The following is a 15,620-nucleotide window of genomic DNA, read 5'->3' on the forward strand; positions in this document are numbered from 1 at the left end:
AGAAAACACGTACAAAAAAAATTATCTTCCAATTTTATGGTATAATCATTATAATCTATAATAATCGAATTAATTTTTAAAATATAACAATTTAAATTCATAATAAAGGATTTATAAACCTATGCATGCGCCATTCATAAACCTATGCCTTCTTGTTAAAATTTTTCTATTATACGTCATCGGCTATGATGTGTGTGTGTAAATGTGTCATTTTTAGGAAACTTATATACCATATATTTATTATCAAATCTTTAAAATTTTAGGAAATATTTCGTAAAATTCTACAAAATGTAATAAAATGTTTTCTTGTTGCATTAATATATAAATATAAGATTAGACTTCCTGACACAGTTTGGAAAAATTTATGTAGTTTTGGTAGGTCCCCAAAAATTAACATATAAAATATATTTTTACGTACTATAGGGTAAAGTTAATTATGTGTATTATATAATGTATAACATTACAACAAAATAATTGTTTATAAATTCAATTACATGAATGTTATCTTCAATTTTCATTGATCATTTACTTTATTAATAGACCCGGCAGAATTCACTCTTAAACTAACATATTCTTACATAAATAATGTACATATACATACATAATTTCTGTGGTTACAAAGAAAACTGTCTAAGTCCATTAAAGCATAATATCAATTATTCCAAATTCGAATTTACTATAGTTTTAATTAAGACTTCGATACAAAGTTAAGAAGTTATTATGGCAAGTACTGTAAATATTCAAAATTTTTTAAAAAAAAAAATCAATCTGAATTCTGAGCCTTATTTACTCGAAACCCATATTTTTACGATTCAAAAAATTTTTCTTTCCACTCATTGATTTATGATTAAATTTTCCATTCCACCCAATTTTAATTATTATATTAAAAGTAAAGTCAAATTATCTAGTAAACTAGAAGCTACACCAGAAAATAATTGTTTTTTAAAACGTAGAACACATTTTTGTTTTTTTTTTGTTGTATAACAATAATTTACAAATTATTATATCCATATTAAATTAATTGACATTTTTTAATAACATACCTATTATCTAAATACAATAAAATTTAAAAATGAATTAAAATTTAAAAAAAAAAAGTCAATTTAGTATATATTTATTTTCAAACTACTGTTTATTATATTTTTTATACTTTGTTATCAAATTAATTGAAATTTAAAATGCTGCGTAAATGTGTGTGCACCTGTACAGTGTATACACATCGTGTGTAAATTATTTATAAAAAAAAAGATCGTGCTCGTATAAATAAGGTAATTTATTTTTTTTATCATAAAATTTAACAAGGAATTTATTAGTAAATTTGATAAAAAAATTATTGATTATAATTTATAACATTTTTTATATTATTATGTTATACACTATAGGTGTTATATCGAAACAATTGGATTGGGATATTATTTCAATGCCAATTTCAAGGAAAATCAATTTTTCATTTATAATCTCTTAAATTGTTATATTCTACTGTATAATAATAACGTATTTGAATGTATAATAGTTTATTACTTTTCATTTGACAATTTAATAACGGATATAACAATATCATAATAAAATAATAATATTATATTGCTTTATTATTTATTAAAATTATTCCAGGTTATATCTATTTTTTATTATATTATTAATAAGTTTGACTCCTGTTACTACTGTATGTAAAAATTTTACATAGACATCATAAATATGTGCATGGGTTGCGATCATTTTATTTATCATTAGTAGAGAAATTTTATTGAGTGAGCTTTAATTTTTCTTTATATTGGCTTTAAAATTTTAATTTTAAGAACAAAGTGCTGTTGATTATTGATCTGATTTGCATTGTTGTATATTTAATAAATCATAGAAAATATCGAATACATTGACTCAATAAATTTTATGTTAAAATTCTTTTTGAATTAAATACTTTTTTAATTTATATAATTGTAAAAACGAAATAATGGTATATAGTTCCGAAATCCGAAGAAGAATATAAATGGTAATAGTTTTTAGAATTAATGTATTATTTATTAATATTTAATACATATAGTATTTAAAGTGTAATTTTTCATGTGCAATATGTTGCAACACAGTCAATAGACAAATATATTTTTACATTTCCTGACTAATGAAGCAGTGGTTATTGCACTAGTATTTTAACAGAAGGGTCTCAATAGTAAATATCAATAACCTTAAATATTTAATATAAAATTACAGTAGGTTCAATCACGTAAGAAACTGGTGTACAATTATCTGTATTACGATTAAATTATTTATAAAAAATAAATATTTCGATATTTAATTATAAATTTAAATTTCTAAATAATTTCTTAGATTTTGTTGATCGTTCACAATTTGACCTGTGGATTATAGAACAGCTGCATCTAGTTCAGCTTTATTATACTATTTTTTTTGTTTTTGATATACTTATATTTTTACAATAATATTGTTATAATGGTTTTATAAAGATAGAAATCCAAAAAATTTTTATTATTATAATTGAATTTCGAAATATAATTTGATTAAATAAAATTTGAAATTTCGTAGAAACCGAACAAGCTCTTGTTATCCATCATAACGTACTTAAAATTAACATATAAAATAAAATAAATAATATGTTTAAATTTATAATATTATTATTATTTTTTTTTACAAAATTTGCCATCTTTGTGAGTAAAATTAATTTCAAGAAATTTTAAATTAAAATTTTTTCAAGAAATCATTATTTTTGCAATAAATAATACGAGTACATAATCACTATATAGTTAATAATTTATTTAAAGCCTCAAAATTTATTATAGATATAGATAATAAATTTATTATATTTTAAAAGCACGTATACATAAATGAACATGAATTGCCATCATATAACAACCTTATTCGGAAATCAAAATTTTTGAGTTATCACAATAACGCTATACAATACTCGTATCACATAATATAATAGAAAAATTGATAACTTTTTTTTTTAATTTTATGACAAATATAGACAACCTTTTTTTTTGTATTTATCAATAATGTTTGCATAAAAAAGTGCTGTATTTATTTTTAATAAACAAAGAAATTTCCTTTTTTTGTTTTTATTTGAAAAACACAATATTTTTTCACATACAGAGCATATACAATTTATTTATTTTTATTTCAAGAAAAAAAAAAAAATTTTTAATAAAAGCTAAAAATTCCATTATGTACGATTTTTTTTTTTTTATTTTCGCGATGCTATTAAAATTTTAAAAAAATGTTTTTAAATGTGTTAATTGTTTGCTCTAACAAAAAAAAAAACAATTTTTTTATATAAAATTTAAATTTCTAATTTTGTTCAACATTTTTTTAACAAAAAATAATAAAAGACCTTTAAAAATTATTAGAAATTTGCGAAAATTTTATTATTTCAATTTGTGTACCCATAATATATAAAAAATAGTCATGACAACTATAAGTATGCAAAATTAAGCTTTTGTATACATGTAAGTAAAAATATTGATACAAAGTAAAATTTTTGGTTGAATTTAACGGAAAAATTTTTCTATTTTGGTCAAAAAAATTCATTTTCAATAATCTACCTTCATGTTAATCGCATGTCTCACTGTATGTTAAGAATGTGAAAACCACTTACTATATACTATGTCCTCAAACAGAATTCATAGAAATATCATTTGCAGTCAATTACAATTACAAAAACTTTCAAACCAATAAGGCAATTAAAATTTACTTATTAGCATGATAAATTAATCACCTTGCAAATGATATTTCTGCTAGCAAGCTAAGTATTTAATATTTATAATATAAAGGCTTGGATAAATTACATTACCTAAACGATGCCATTAAGAAATGAAATATGAAAGATCACTTCTGAATACCTCATCTATACTAAGATAAATAATTCATCTCCCTATGTAGAAAGAAGTTAAACTGAAAACTAATTTGTTTTTATGTCATCAAAATATAGTAAAGCAAAATAATTGTTAATTCAGATGTTTTGCTTCACATAAAAGTTTAACAATTAATAATTTAAATTCAGAAAATATTAAGAGAAAATAATTCTAAATGTAAATTTCTATACTGTATAAGTACCCAATTATAAAGCATACACATTTATAGCTCACAATAGTATATTCCAATTTCAATTGGTCATAGCTACTTTTTTTTCCAGAAAAAAACTTGCAAAAATCAATTTCAACAGAAGATCATCAGTTTATGGTATAATTGAAAATATTATTATATAATTTAATTGATGAAAAAAATCAAATTAAATTATCAATATTTTCAAATCAAATTATTTTATTATATACAGAGACATTGTTATACATATATATTAAATTTTAAATTATTTAAAAGAAGAAAAGAGAAAATTAAATAAAAATAATAAATTAAATTGTCAGACGAAATAATTTTTCTTTTAACACTTATAAATTCATAGAATAAGAACTGTTAAAATAATATGGAAATAAATTTTCAAAAAATATAGAATAATTTTTTAAGTAATTATTAATAAAATATATATGTAAGGTATATAAAGCAGTGCTAGCATAAACACTTGTTGTTGAGCATTTTTGTATATTTTTAGAAATAATTTGAGCCTAAATTGTGGATATTACTCATATTGGTTAAACATTGTTTGATCGGTGCATATAAAAATTAATACGAATATGTTATGGTTTTGTCATTGAACAACTAAAGTACTTTCAGTTAACCGAAGGGGGAATATAATGCGGGCAAATGCAAGTGTGCTTAGTTCAATATAGGCGGGGATAAATATTCCAATTGTCTTTTATTCTTTCTGTTTTCCAGATTGAATTCGCTGCTAAAATTTTTATATTCATTAATTTAATGTAAAATAATAAATTTTTAAAATTTACCAAAAAAGCACAAGTTACTGTTATTAAAAAAACACCACATATATAAGAATGCTTTAAAAAAAAAATAAAGTTATCAAGTTTTTACCGAGTTTTTACTTAAAATACTATTTAATCGCATTATGTATATTATGATAAATTATACACAATATATATACTTAAAATGTATATTAATATTTATTTATTGTATACTTAAAAATCACTTAAAAATAACAAAGAACTATAAGTATAAAAATATTTAATATTTACACACAGTATAACAATATATCATGTATAGACATACTCGTACGCGAGCATTACTGTGTATAAATACCTCGATTCTTAAGTGCTTACATTCCTATGTAATTATGTAATAAGTGTAATATAACAAATCTTATCGATATTTTTTTTTTATGAAATTGATATACCATGTACATATTTTAAGTAAGTATATCAATAAGGTGTCTGATTAAAATAAATTTGTAAAACAAAAATTTTAATGTAAAAAATAAAATAAAGTGTGATAAAAATGACCTTTTATAACAAAACAAAAAAAAAGAAATGTAAATAAAATTTAATAAACAAAATTTTTGTTTATTTGATAATTGGTGTATAATAGAAATGATTGTTGTTATATTAGAAAATAATGTCATGTGCCAGACACGTTTTGTTATTTTTAATCAATTATTTTATTTTTTTATTTTGTAATAATATAATTACCAAATTATGTTGCGTATAACTTTTATATGTAATTATAACTGTTAGGTAATATAAATTTAATAAAATTTCTTCAGTATATATAGTCAAATTTTCTTTAATTTAATAGTTTTATTGCATTATAGAGCATATAGTTTAAATTCAAGAAATTGGTAAAATAAAATACGTTAATGGGCTTAGAAGCAAATTGGCCTAACCCTCATTTACAAAATTTTTGCTTTTTTTGTTAAAAATCTATATAAAATTATGTTAAAATAATGACATCTTCATAAAAATAAAACTCTTACCTATTTCTTTTCGAAAAATATCATAACATGAAATTTTTTATGTGGGTAAGCTCGTTTTACTTCTGAGCCTCTCAAGGTACATTTGGAAATTACAATTTATTAATTTATTAAATTAAAGACTACAAGTTCTTTACATTGCTATGCAGAGCATCTAAATATCGTACAGAGAAAAACAAATTAGAAATAAAAAAAAAAATTTAATTTTTCAAAATATCAAAAATATTCCCAATTTTGTTATACATAAGTATAATAGGTGCCAAAAAAAAAATTATATGACTCTTTTTAATGATGAGCTAATCTAACAAAATATAGTATGAATATTTGTATAAATTTTAATACAATATTTAATTTATTCATTAAGTTTTTAGGAATTTGTAAAACAAAGTATATTAAATAAAATAATTTATTAATTACAAAATTATACGAGATAAACCATATATAACAGCTGTGTCACTGTATAACAGAAACTTATTTATTTTTATAAAATGATTTAATATTACACATGTTCTATAATATAAAATAAATATATACATATATATTTATTTATTTTATTATGTATAACAATATAATAGTATGTTAAAATTTAATTAAATGCTAAACAATATTTTGTAAAGCGCCAATTTTCAACTTTAAGAATTTTAATTAGCATAACTAAAAGATATACATATGTAAATAAGTTTATTACTCATACAAAAGCTAAATATATGACTAGTATGACACAATAGAATACCTATATAAATAATATTTTAATATTTAAAATTTAAATAGCTTATTTTCCTGACTTTTATACTATTATATTATAATATACTTTCATAGTATAATGCTTTAATATCGTAAATATTTTATAATAAATCTTATTTAGATAATAAATTAGAAAATTTCTTTGAACTTTCTTTTATGTAGCTAGTATTTATGTAGAAAAATATATAGAATATAATTAAACATGAGTTATTAAGAGTGTATATTAGAAATTTAAATTCAAATTATTGTTATTTTAGTAATTCGTTTCTAATATTAGTAAAGTAAATCTTGAATTACTATAAATTTTAAATGAATTGAATTACTATATAAATTTTAATAGCTTATTGATTTAGCAAATTTAATTATTTAAATTTATCGCACTTTTATTTATAAATAATTTTTTAAATGAGGAATTTATAACAGTTTTATAAATACAATTAAAATATAAATAGTAAATATAATAAATATAATAATTATAATAAATTAAATATTTCAAATTATTATATTCACGTTCATTTTGTTAAATTGAATGTACATTATGAAACTGAGTCGAATACAGTGTAATTTGGCTATGTTGGCTAATAATAGCAAAAAATTATTAATAAGAGAAAATTTATGAGCAATAATGTTATAGATTTAATAAAGTAAATTAAAGTTAAATGTCATTGAAGGATTTATACTAATAAAAATTTAAGATAATAGTTAAAAATTAAAATACATTAAAATTAAAGCAAATTTATATGCTTTTGATTACGATCTGGCCGCAAATGAGCTAACAATTGAAATGATTAACATAATGTGGTTTGACTGTTCCAATCACAGCAATATCGGTGATTTGAACAAACGCCAGATTGTATTACGAGTATTTCATTTTATACTTATTTAGTGTCATCCCCTTATTGAAATGTTTAGCTATATTATAATAAATTGATATAGATATTGGGCATCATTTTAATTTTCATCAAATTTTAACATTCAAAGTTGAAAAAACAATTTGATCTATTCAAATTCTTCAAAATTTTTTTAATTATAATTTATAATAAATTCTGAAAATTAAATTAATATTTAATGTGTTGTTAACTGACAATCACAACACATTTTGTATAGTGCATTAAATTAATTACAATGTAAAAAAAAATAGTAAAATAAAATATGTAAAATATTTGCTGATTTGCAATTTTTTGAATTATCAGAAGAAATAAATATATATGTATGTATCTGCAATCTACGAAATTAATGTAATTATATACCTATGTATATATATATATGTATATGGGCTTTATATTATTATACAGTTTTCATATATTGATTAATTTTTATACATCGTCGCTATAAATATGGTACATGCATATTTTACACTTATACAGAACAAAAAAAAAACAGCAAAATAAAATTTCCTATAAGAGAGAATGTGTTTTTTTTTTTTCTCTTTATAAGGTCATTGTCATTGTATATATGATTAATTTGCAAAATCAATTGATTGATTTATTATATTACTATACATATATGTATGTATTTAGACGACAAACAAAAATATTTGAAGTTAATTTTGAAATATTTGAATTCGGAATTTAATTTTTTGGCAAAATTTTTTTAAATATTTTAAATCTTTGTTTTATATTTCAAATAAAATGCAGTTGAATGGGAATATATAACAGGTTTGACAATACTATATACTTTGACATCACACAACACTATAGTTTAATTGACATCAATTACGTATGCCATACGGTATAATATTTTTTCATATGATTATAAAATAAAATGTTTGAATTCAAGCTTTAATAGCTTGAAATGTTCTATATTATTTGAAATATATAAATAAGTTTTTACATAAATTCTACATTAGCTGCGTCCTTAACAATTTCTACACATTTTTCATTATTCAAATTGAACTTCAGGTTTTCTTCTCTTACGTTCTTGTTATTTTATATTATACTGTTCCTTAAATTATTTGGAAACACAATCTCATGGTTTTTCTCCCTTTGTAGTACCTACTACTATATACTCGTATTTATTATCGGAAGATAGATATAGATTTAGTCTAAAATTCTGACTAATAATTTTTGCACATAGTTCTATTACAAAAACGAAAATTTGTTTCATACATACTTATATATTATTATGTAAATTCTAATTTTATTAATTTTTATAACTAATTCAAATGAATAGTTTTCTTCATTACTTTTTTAATTATTTTCTTATTGTTTAAATTATTTAATATTTAAAACACTAATAAGAATAAGATTTAATAAATAAATGCAAATTAGTTTTATTGTTCAATTATATATGGAAAATACCATTTCTGCACGTTTTTAATTTTTGATGTATATGATTAGGTCATCATAACTTAAACTAAACTAAACGAAATATAATATTTTATGACCATGTATACACTCGCGCAGGTACACATATTTGGACTACAAAATTCTATAATAGCTAGTTTGTTCAAACTAAAATTATATATAGGTACCTACACTAATTTCACATTTTATTTTAAATAGTTTGATATATAAAACCTACTTGTATATATATAGGATTTATAGGTATTTATAGGTTTATATTCGTTTATTTTAATATTCAGTTTATAATGTTACTAATTTTTAGAATAATTTATTGTATTGTTAAAATGTTAATACGGCAAAATATCAACTTAATGTATGGAAAGGTTTTTACATTTTTATGTACGTATATACATATATGTATGTACATATATTCAAAAATATTTTTATAAAATAATTAATATCAATTTCAAATCTGTCATAATTAATAAGGACAAAATAATTATAGAGGGCAAAATTCTGCGAAAATCTGCAAAAAATTTAACATGATCAAGACAGTAACATTTTTGGTGTGGCAAACTAAATACACAGAAAAACAAATACAATCTTTTTTTTTTCAAAACCAAATTTTCAACTTAGCTTTTCTGAATTTTGATAAATCAAAGATTTGTAATCAATTCCCATTAATAATTAAAATTGACTAAAAATGGAGTTATCGAATTTCAGATAATTACTGTACAAATTGGTATTATTTTATTTTTATATCTGTTATAAAATTAGATATTATGTAGTAATTATAAATGATTTTATAATTAAAATGTATTAATTTTTTATTATTATTTATTAATATGTTTATTCACTTTTAAAAAAGTCAAAAATTGTTTACCAATTTATAATTATTCTCGGAGAAACAAAAAATTATTTCTTATAGTACACACTTGTATTTACATGCGCAAAATAACGGATAAAATATTTACAAAATAATTATTTTTTATTGAACTCTTTATTACCACCTCGCGCAATAACAATAAGTCCGAAATAATTGTGGAAAAAAAATAAAATTTTTTACACGAAAAATTTTTTTTTTTTAATAATAATATTAAAATATTAATCGAGTGTCAACAATTTATCGGAGTAGAACAATATGAAAAAAAAAATAAACAATAAATTTTTTTCTTAATTTAATTCCGGAATTTAATTAATATTTTTCGTGTAAAAAAATTTTTATTTTAAAAATTAAATATAAGATGCGAATTAATATTATAATTGACGAAATGAAAAAAACAATTCTCTTTAAGCTTTCATTGTTTGGGTTTAAGTAAGCTTAATTATTTTTTTTTTGTTGATTTTGTGATGTACATATATTGGATTTCTTAAATTATTTTTATTAAAATATTACTTATAATAAGTGAAAAATAATGTATAATTAATTATACACAATTCAGAAATTGTAGGAACATATGCTGAATTGAAAACAGGAGTGAATGAAGGTGTCAACAACAGTTTTTGCAATTCTACAAGTTTCGAGTAAATTAACCTTTTTTCAAAGCAAAATAATTCAAAAATGTGACATAAAAACTTTTAACAATAAGCTATCTCCTAAAGTGAGTCTTTTAATTGAGTTAAGTTATACCTTAAATTTTTTGAAAAACGGGTTTTTCTGCATATGAAAGATAAACACATAAAACTTTTATTTATGCAATAAATCAATTTTCGTAAAAATTGTAAATGAAACTTTCATTCACTAGTGTCTTCAATTATGTTTTGTTAAGTAAGTACCTATAACTACAATTTTAAAGTTGGTGAATGTTACCGAAAATAACGAAATTTGTGCTTACAACGTTTTTCGATTTGGAAATTCATTTCATCTTAAAATTTACTTTTAATACTCTTATGTTATTTGATATTTTTGCTTTTTTTTTGTTGCTTAGCATGGGCGCTTTCATCATTCTTCAATGAAATAAATTTACGGTTTTTATTTTAATCTTCTCTCAATGAATTTTATAAATAATCTTCTACAGTTACATATGTACATGTACACAATATCATGGTTTTAGTTATAAACAAAATTCTAGTTATACTAAATTTTATAAATATTATTTATAAATAGTATATAATTATATAATATAATTATATAAAAACACCTATACTTAATTTATATGTACTCATATGGACTTCAAAAACAAATTGAACTTTCAAATACGCACACTTATGAACAATTATATAAATACATTTGTATATGAATGAATCTTAAAAGGATATTATATTTTAAGCATGTTATTATTTACATTAAGTATTAAAAAAATATTGTTGCAATATAGTTAACATGCGGTATAAGTTCAATAACATTTTCCTTGTTTTATGGAATTGTAAGTGGATTATGTATAATGTATACGTAAAAGGTTGAATTTTGGCTGAATGACACTCTAAATCTTATTTGCAATTTGCTCATGTTTAAATGTTAAGTAAATAGGAAGAGGTCATCTACCTAAATAAAAAATATCTATAATTTCAATTTGATTTATTCAGCAATATAAATTTAAATTGCTGAATAAATTAAAATGAAATTTATTAGATTTGCATTTAGGTGCTTTTCCCTTATTATTAAAAAAAATTCTTAAAGTAAAAATCAATAAATTAAAAAATATTTAAATCTTGTTGAGTTTTTACTCCTTTACACATGATTTTTCAAGTATTTATACAAAATTTCATTAACCTCATGTCAACAAGCTATATTAAAAAGCTACACATATAAAGTTTAAGTAGAAAAAAAAGATTTTTTTTTTTCTGCGATAATAATCACGTTTTTTTCTTTTTTTTTAATTCTGTCTCTATTTAATTATTTTATTTTGATTCATTTCTCATTTATTTTTTTTTTTTGTATTTTTATATTCCATTTGAGTTGTACATCGCAAACAATATTGCAATTTTTTTATAAAACAATTTAAATAATTTTTCTTATCACTTTTTTTAATAGCAAATATAACTGTATGTATGTAGATATGTATGTAAATGAAAGCTCAAAGTTTAATACAGATTTAAAGAACAAAAAAATTAAGAAAATATAAAAATTTTACATTCATTTGAAGCATGTGTCTTAAATAAAATTTCAAGTCTAATTTTGGATTACTAAAAAAATAAAAACTAAGATTAAAAAATTTTTTAAGGGTTTAAAATATTAGATTCTTATATAAGATTTTATTATATTAATTTGAAAACTAGCTATATTTAATAAATATTAGAAAAATTTTAGATCTAATGTAATATGGGAAAAAAATTCGAGAACTCTAAACTTAATACTGAATTATTATTAACGCAATAACGTAATAATGTTACGTATATAAAACGTACATATATGTATTTAGGTATTCTTCCTATATTTTCTCGAAAATTTTTATAATATTGCTTTATGTTTGAAATATATTGTATGATCAAATTAATTATACCGCCCGTTACTATACAATATTTTAAATCGATTTAACCACATAATGTAGCTGCGTCAGAAGTGTGAAGTTAATCATATTAAACCAATTTCGGATAATATATTTAGAAGAGAAGACAATATTAAGTATTATTCTGAATTAATAGCAATTATTTAAAAAAAAACGCTAAATTTTCCTTCCTTTAATCCAAATATTAAGTTTGCATCTTAAAAATGTCAGCCAAGACCGAATGAAAATAAAATTGTGTTTTCGCCTTACAAATTGTGAGGTGAGCTTCGACTAATAAAGAAATCATATATTTGATTGAGTATTTAAAAATAATTCTTAAATTTTAAATTAATTTATATAAAACTTTATTTTGATTTTTTTCTCATAGAAATGTAGTAATTTGTAAATTAGTGATTTTATTTCAAAACTTTTGGACTTGTATTACACTTTGTTTTTAAAAAATAATTTTTATTCAATTTGTTATGTAATTGTAATTTAATTCTACCATTATCTATTAGTAAATTTTTTTGTTAAGCAATTTTTTAATTGTAAATGTTAAATTATTTTAAATTAGTGGCTCACAGATCTAGTATAATCAAGAGTCATAATGTATTTGCCATAGCATTTATTTATATGATAAATTAATAAATAAATTAATTTAATTAACTTTTGAATTATAAAATTATATTTTAGAAAATTAATTATAAAAAGTATCTTACAAGTAAAGTAAGCAGTACCCATTAATTTTGTAAACTTAAATTTGCAAAATTAATAAAACAAAATTTTGAAACACTGCCTCCCAAATAATCTCCGAAATAAAAAATAAGCAAATAAAAAATTAAAAATTATTTTTCCTCAAAATTATTAACATTCCTCTTCTTAATAACAGAGTTCCTACTCTTAATTGAATTTTAAAGATTTCTATTGTAATTTTAATCTCCGATATATATTTAAAAATTAATTAACGTAGTTATACAGTTGCAAAGTAATAATAACAATGTTATGGAGTATTCAATTGTTTTTTAAACTTATAAATAAAAATCTTAATAAGATTTTTTTGTGTTTAATGAATTATATTTAAAATTATTCACAAATTAATTTCTAACAACACAGAATTAAAATGAATCATCACATCACATTATGTATATAAATATATCTATATAATGTAGCAATTAAAGTAAAATAATAAAAGTAATTAAATTTAAAGACAATAACATTTCCTTTTCAAAATAACTAAACGAAGTAAAAAACATTTCATCATAATTTAATTACTTATATACATTTCTCTATATTGTATAGCTAATTACATATTATATATTTGGTTATATTATAATTTATATAATATTATAAGATTTTATAATAATTATAATACCTTACACTTAGTCATATGATTACGTACATAATAATTATATGCATATTATATATGTTGTTAAATAAAATATTTTAAAATAATCTTAATTATTTAATTAATATAATTGAGAAAAAAATTAAAATTATTATTGAAATTTTATATTTTCATATTTTTAATTAAAAAAAAAAAATATGAAAATTTTATTTAAAAATAAATAATGTAGAATAGAAATTTTAATAATCACTTATTAATTTTCCGATATTTACTATATCGGAGTATAATAAGAGTAACAGAAGATGTATATGTATTGTATAAATTACGAAAAATAATTCCACTATAAAATTTCGCTATAATCTAAGATATAAGTACATAATATGTAAGTAGCTACATTAAAAATAAACTAAACTTAAAATCATCCTGTACTAAGCTCTAGCCCATTTAAGTTCTAAACTAAACTACAAATTTTTTAGTTACATATAGGTACCATGTGATTTAAAAATAATTCTTTTCTATCTTAGTGACTCAGCAATCAATTTACAAATATTACTGTCGTATATAAACATATATTACTGTCGTACTAATATACGAACCACAAAATACTAATCACACCAATAAAGCAATCCTTATATTTTTTTAAGTTGTTATTATACAAAAGACCAAAAACCAAAAATTTTAATTAACAATTATAAATTCGAATTGTAGAACAATTCAATTTTTAATAATTTTCTTATTTTAAATTTAATTACAAATTAATAATCAAAAATTAATTTATAATCTAATTATTGTTTAATAAACAACTTTTAATACTACAAATTTTAAGAAAACATTCCACTGCTACTCCAATATACTAAACATATTTTTTTATTTACATATCTATTTGTCATTTAAAATTTAATTTTTTTTTTTAAGTTGTAAAAATTATGTAATAAATAAAAAAATAATATTTTTGTACACATACCTTAAATTATTTATAGTTTAAAGATGATAATTTAATAAATGCTGTTCTTCGCAAAAAAAAAAAACACCGAAAGTGTTTGTAAATAGGATGGTGTGTAAAAGTAAAAATTAATTGTATTGAAGGTATAGAATACAAAAGGTAAAGTAAAAATGTAGAAAAATAAAATTAAAATAATATTGGAGTAAACAATATCGAAGAAAAATGTGCTTTTTCAAATTCAAATTTAAATTGAAAAAAAAAAATTCCAAACACACGTTTTATCGAATAAACACAAAAACAAAAAAAAATAAATTTTATGATCGCGCGCGACTTTTATAAATTGCAAAATGTGAACGAGATCGAAAAATAAAATTTTATTTTATAGAATTTAATATTAATTTCTTTTTTTAATTTAATTTTTAAATATTAAAAATTTTTTTTATGAAGAAGAAGAAATTATAGAAAATGAAAATTATAAATTATAAAGAAAAAAATAAATTAAATTTAAACACTTCATTTTTTCTAAATTAAATTTTTTAATAAATGCTATTTAACAATCGTCATTTTGTTCAAAAAATTATAAAAGTTTCCTTTTTCGCTTAATTTTTGTAAAATTAATTAAAATTTTTTTTAAATTATAAAATTTTTATTTACTTTTTATATTTTAAGAAAGTTCGAAAAGTTTTTGATAAAAATTTTTTTTTTTTTTAATTTTATATTTTTGTTTTAACACCTTTTTTTAATTTTTAAAAAAAAAATTTGTAAATAAATTTTATTTTTATTTTTAAATTTCACACGCAGAGTTCACAGTTTGATTTCGTTTTAAGCTCTAAATACAACTAATAATATTAAAGCTCATATATAAGTTATGGCCAGTTTGCGACAATTTTATAACTATTTTTTCGTTATTATTTTCATTTTATGATATACGAGATATACATTATACATATAATATGTGTGTGTGTGAATGTATATATAATTTAATATATTATTATCATTTATTTACATATAATTGTATACTTATTCTATATACATGTAAATATACATGTAT

At 19.9% G+C, this 15,620-nt stretch overlaps 1 protein-coding gene across 1 annotated transcript in view; it reads right to left on the reverse strand.

Annotated features, from left to right (window-relative positions):
- Window positions 1–14,862, reverse strand: part of LOC129611301 (putative inorganic phosphate cotransporter) — a 32,619-nt gene extending 17,757 nt beyond the window's left edge. Inside the window, exon 1 of the mRNA XM_055524374.1 lies at window positions 14,591–14,862. The gene's annotated coding sequence lies outside the window, so the exon portion shown is untranslated. The remainder of the gene's footprint in view (window positions 1–14,590) is intronic.
- Between the last annotated feature and the right edge of the window lie 758 nt (window positions 14,863–15,620).

The sequence above is a fragment of the Condylostylus longicornis genome, unplaced genomic scaffold, assembly GCF_029603195.1.
Source record: "Condylostylus longicornis isolate FDR11 unplaced genomic scaffold, ASM2960319v2 ptg000049l, whole genome shotgun sequence".
NCBI lineage: Eukaryota > Metazoa > Arthropoda > Insecta > Diptera > Dolichopodidae > Condylostylus > Condylostylus longicornis.